The sequence below is a fragment of the Tenrec ecaudatus genome, chromosome 15 (genome assembly GCF_050624435.1).
Source record: "Tenrec ecaudatus isolate mTenEca1 chromosome 15, mTenEca1.hap1, whole genome shotgun sequence".
NCBI classification, from domain to species: Eukaryota; Metazoa; Chordata; class Mammalia; order Afrosoricida; family Tenrecidae; genus Tenrec; species Tenrec ecaudatus.
Window position 1 is genome coordinate 68724114 of NC_134544.1, and position 6160 is coordinate 68730273.

Here is a 6160-nt window from a genome sequence, read left to right on the forward strand (position 1 = left end):
ACTTACAGGGGACAAGGGTGTGGAGAACAAAGCATCCTTTAAGTCCAAAACAGTATAACAAATTCAGTTTGACAGAATAGTACTCAGGAGGGTCTCAGGGTTTGGTACCGTGGGGTGGACAGTTTCTACCCTTGATTTACCTCTCCGAGACCCTGCACCGGTTGAAAGTCCTCAGTTCCTGGCTTCTACACCGGCAGCAGGGGAGCATTCCATGTGGACTTACAGGGCACCAAAATGCCTGTCCTTTTTAGTCTGCATATGTGAACATAATACCCACCTTTGCTTTCCACGGAGTAGGGTTTTGCTTGACACTCACCAGTGTGACCGAGCTCAGAAATTGTATGTCCCCAGACACCTGATGTTCAGCAAGGTCTGGCAGGTTGTTCTATGCACAAACAAAAGGAATATCTTTTACCCATTTATCACGAAGTTCCTTTGAGGAGGTCTCTTCTGCTCCTTGATAAAACACAGATCCCTCTGAAATTGGAGCGGTGAGCAAAACCTTTGCCTTTTCAAATTCAAGGGTTAAGGTGGTTGCAGATGTGAGAAAGTAATTATGGCCGCCATTTATCGTAATAAGTCCCGACCCATTAGGGGATAGGGGCATTGAGGCATTACCAGGAAGGAGTGTGTAACTGTTTCTTATGCTAAATCTGTTATTCTGGCCATTGTCCATGGGTGTGCTTGGGTCTGGCCTGTGGCCCCTGTAATTAAAATATTTCCTTTTGACAATGAACCTGTAGTCTTTTCCAAAACCAAGAAGGTGGACCGTGTGTCCACCAAGAAATTTACTGGCTGGCCCCCTTTTTGGAGGGTTAGTCTGGGATCCTGGGGGCCAAGTGACACAGAGCCCTGACACCTTCATTCTGATTCTTCAAGCATTATTGTTGCTTGCTTGGGTTTTTATAGGTGAAGATGAGGCGTATCCTCTATAGTGGTTGGTCATCCAACTCTCCTGATTTTTCCAATGTCCTTCTTTTCTGCAGTAGGCACATTGATCCTTCCCCAGGCCTTGGCGGTGCTCACAGGTCAGTCTCTCCGTGAGTGGGCCCTGATCTCCTTTTCCTGAGCCTCTGGGGTCTCTCATGGCAATTACTAGTATTTTCGCTAGTTTCTTTGCCTCTGTTGAGATAAGGTCATCTCTGTTGTTATACACCCGCTGGGTCACTTCTACCAAATCACTAAGATTTTCCCCTTCAAACCCTTCCCACTTCTTTTTCATGTCTGAGGGACACTGAGTAATAAAGACAGTAATTATTGCCCGCCTGTTCTCGGGGGCCTCCAGGTCAATAGGGGTATAAATCCCGTAGGCTTCCATCAGCCACTCTAAAAAGGCAGGCGGACATTCTCTTGTAAGAGTCTGAAAATTCTTACTGACCTTAGATAAATTCATAGGTTTCCTAGCTCTCCCGCGAAGGCCCTGTAAGAGCAACTGGTGATACCTGGTTAAGCCCTCCTGGCCTTGCTAGGAGTTTGGATCCCACATTGTTCGTGCAGTGGCAAAAAGAGTTTCTCTCAAGAGTGGGGAGTGCGTGCTGGCTGACCATCAGGTCCACTGACTGTCTTCTGGGCCTCCCTCTGGAAGGTCTCCCGTTCCTATGTTGTGAACAGCACCTAGAGAAGTTGCTGGCAATCTGTCCCAGGTGGGCTGATGAGTATGGAACCCTACTTCTAGCAAAGAAACCCGACCTTGTGGTTTGTCAGAAAAAGGGATTTTGTTGTTTTCAATTATACAAATCCCTGGAATAAAAGGGGTCAACCTAAACTAAAAAAAAGGACTTGGGGGTCTTCCCCAGGTGTAGGGGCTGCTTGCCTTAAGGGGAGAATGGCTCTTGCCGAGTCATCCTTTTCGGGGGTTGATAAGACATGCCAGCCCTAGTGTGTGTTGTGGGGTGGGGGGACTCAAAAATGGGTTGTGAGTCTTTCTCTCTCTCTGGCACCCGGGAACCTGATAGGTGGCAGCGGTACCAAAAGGTCAGAAGTCAGCTCTCCCACTCCCAGAGTCCTCATGCAAAATGGGATATAGCTGATGGTGAGGGGGGTGTGAAGGGCAGGGGGAGGGATGGCCTCCATCTTGGTGGTTTTAGGAACTTGGAGCGGTTGTTTTTCCGGGCCTGCCATGTTTCCTGAAATCTTGGAAACAGGAAACCTTTCTGTTGGGGGATGGAGTAAGTCTTCTATATATGCTAGCTGATAAGTGGCAATGTCAATCGACACGCGAATTTAAGGGGTCGGATCGGGATGTCCTGGTTCCCCCTAAACATACCTATGAACTCTGAGTAATAGGGGAAGGGAAAAGGAGTCTTGCGTGGGTCAATCAGGGACTCCTTCTGCCCAATCACCTTTAAATAAAGTGTGGAGTCTCCAAGCTTTGGGGTTGAAACCACATCCTCTTCCTGAGAGCCTAGAGCAGGCAGGGGTCCTCACACTGCAACCTGTGAGCCACATGCAGACAGCCAAGGACATTGATCCTGTCTGCCGGGTGTTTGTGCCCCATTTATATATATTTTTTAACTTCAAAATAAGATGTGCACTGAGCATAGGAATGTGTTCATAGGTTTTAAAAAACTATAGTCTGGCCCTCCAACGGTCTGAGGGACAGTGAACTGGCCCCCTGTGTAAACAGTTTAAGGACCCTTGCCCTAAGGGATCCTTGACTTAGGGGTTACTAAGCTCCCTGCCCTGAAACACCCCTGAACATTCCACCCATAGTAGGAGGCACCAGGGGAATTTGGTGCCCGGTTAATTTACAAGCCTTTTACTCCAATTGAGCCCAAGAAAATTAAAAATGACTTAGGCAGTTACTCTACTTTTGATCCCTGTTGACTCCACCTGTAGTACCCCATCATTACCATTTAACTCTATAACGCCGAGCATGACGTTTTCATAACATTAAAAGAAATGTATATGTTAATATAGATATATTGATACTATGAAATAAAGAACCCAAACAAAAAAATTTCCCCTAAATTAAAATTGAAGCGTTATAGGGTTAGAGGAAGGATGGGTCTTATGAGCGGGTCCAAGGCCTTAGGATCGTAAATGCAGCAGTGATCCCACTGCACCTAGTAGTGCCAAAACCCTCCTAGGGGAAATTGTGAATGCTTTTATCCCTGTTCCTGTACTTACAGTGAACAAACACACATGAATGATAATCCTAAGATTTTTTTTTTATTTCCTGTGACACTCGCCTAATTTCAAGGGCAGTGCCACCTCACAAACTTAGCCTTGTGTTTGTCAAACTGTTCAACTTTTTGACCCTTTGTTTTTCCAGAAGTTCTCAGGGTACCAAGGCCTCTGAACCAAGTATGCCAACTCCACGACTACCATCTCCTGGATCACCTCAAACTTATGCACCCAGCAATGTAGGAAGGGTATGGACCCGAAGCCCCAGTTCACTCCTTTTGCCAGCAGGAAGTAGCTAGAGATGTCGTCGCCCAGTACCCCAAAGATTTGGGTCCATATCTCTTCATGGGGTAAATGTTAGGTAGCTAGCCTAGGGACTGGGGCATCCATTATGCAGGCCCAGAGGGCCAGGCTAAGACCCCAGGTAGGAGTGGTGCCCTGTGCACGCTCAGAGGGTCAGTTTTCCGGACAGGAAGGGGTGGTATACCTGGGTGGGCGCTGTACATGGATTGACCCACCTAGGCCAAGTAAATTCAATTCAGCCACTGGGGTCGACCAGGGTTGCCCACCATGCCTCCCTAACTCTCCTAAAGCTCACTTGGATCACAGACCAGGCTTCCACGTGTATTCTTTCTCACGCAGAGCCAAAGACCAAGGTCTATCTGTCCCCAGAGAGATCTGTCAAACTCAGGAAGGCTCTTTGGAGGCAGCAGGACTGGACGTGAGTGGCTGGTGGATACTGTTCAGATGCATGGCTTTCTGCTTGGAAGGGTTTTTGTCTCAGAGGACTGGAACGGAGGAGGTAGTACGTCTGTAACACATAGTATCCATGTCCACAAATGAGCTGCTCATTCCACAGTCCTGGCAGTGCCTTTTGAAATTCCTCTGGTTTGAAATGTCACACCTTGAAGATAACAGTGGGAGGGGCTGGGCCCAAGGTATGCTGCCTCTTACTCCCAGTTGCTGGTTTCTGGATGCTGATTGTATTTCTTACAGGATCAGTTAGTGGGCTTGTTTTCCGCCTCAGGCTTTGTTCACCGAGGTCCTCTAGCTAGTTGGTGGTGTGTGTGCTTGAGCAGAGCATTCCTGCCAACCCCTCATGAATAGTAGTGCTCCCATCATGTGGAATCCATGAAAGCCATGCCCCACACAGCTGGATTACAAGGAGGGTGGCCCCTGCAGGACAGGATGGCCATTCCCCCTGTGGAATGGCCTCAGAACCCCGCCTCCCTCACTGTCCAGCGCTTGGGACTGTGGGCCCTAAGATTGATGCCTGACTCAGGAAAGACACAGGGTGAGGCGACTCCAGTAGCCATTTTTACTGGTCCAATCCAGCCTGAGATCATCCTTGCATGAGCCCTCTGCCCAGATCTTTTTTAGTTGTTGTTAGTTTGTTTTATGATCTTTTTATCAGGGGCTCATACAACACTAACCACATTCCATGCATACATCAGTTGTATAAAGCACATTTGTATATTCATTGCCCTCATTGTTCTCAAAATATCCACTCTCCACCCAAGTCCCTGGCCTCAGCTCCTCATTTTTTCCCCTCAATGCTTGCTACCCCTTCCTCATCAATCTTTGGTAATTTTCTAATTCTTTTGTCATATCTTTCACTGTCTGATGTCCCCCTTCACCCACTTTTCTATTGAGGTCAATGTAGATCCTTGTCATAGGTTCTCCCTTTCCATCCCACCCTCCCTCCACCCTCCCAGTATCTCCACTCATAGTCCTGGTCTTAAATGACTCATCCACCCTGGATTCCCCGTGTTTGCAGTTCCTATCGGTACCAGTGTACATTCTCTGGTCTAGCCAGATTTGTCAGGTAGAATTTGGATCATGATAGTTGGGGAAGAGGAAGCTTAAGAACTAGAGGAAAGTTGTGTTTCATCGTTCCTATCTCATACCTTGTCTTGGCTCATCTCCTCTCTGAGACCCTTCTGTAAGGGGATGTCCATTGGATTGCAAATGGGTTTGGGTCTCTACCAGGCAGTCCCCGCTCATTCGCCATGATAAGATAGTTTGTTCTCATGATGCCTGATGCCTTAACCTTTTAAATCCTTGTGATCGTACAGGCTGGTATGATTCCTCCATATGGGCTTTGTTGCTTTGAGCTAGATGGCCGCTTGTTTACCTTCAAGCCTTTAAGACCCCAGACGCCATGTCTTTTGATAGCTGGGCACTATCAGATTTCTTCACCACATTTGCTTACACAGCCACTTTGTCTTCAGTGATCGTGTAGGGAAGGTGAGCATCATAGAATGCCAATTTAGTACAACAGTATTTTTGCAATGAGGGAGTACTTGAGTGGAGGCCCCATGTCCATCTGCTACCTTAATACTAAATCTACACATATATGGACATAGATCGATTTGCCCATGCTCATTTATAAATATATGTACCTGCCTTTATTTAGACGTCTTTTACTGTCCCTTGCTTCCCAGCTCACTCTTCTGTGATTTTCCTCTTGTGCCCACTGCCATTCTCAGTCCTCATTTGGGTTTCAGTAATTCCTCTTGGTTCCATTACCCTTGATCATGCCCTACCAGGCCTCCTACATCCCTCTCACCACCGATTTGCATCACTTGTTGTTCCCTTGTCTCTGGGTTTCTTTACACAACTTCCTTTCCCCTCACCTTCCTCTCTCCCTTGCCCCCCTCGAAGTGTTGCTCCCGTGTTTACTCCTCCAGATTGTTCATCCAGCCTATCTTATTTAGACAGACCTGTAGAGGTAATAACACGCACAAAATCAGTCTGAGCTAAGCCAAGCAGGAAAAGAAACAAAACAACAAAAATCCAATGACAATAAAAGAAAACAAAACACAAGAAAGAAAGGCTCATAGTTAGTTCAAGGACTGTGTGTTGGCATTTAGGAGTGTTTTCCAGTCCAGTCTGTTGGGGCACCAAGTCCTGGCCCCAAAGTCCACCTTTGGCATTCCCTGGGGACCTTGCTGCTCTGATTCCTTGCCCTTCTGCTGCACCCACTTAGTGTTATGCTAGGTGTGGTGGCATCAGTTTGGCCACAATACCCACA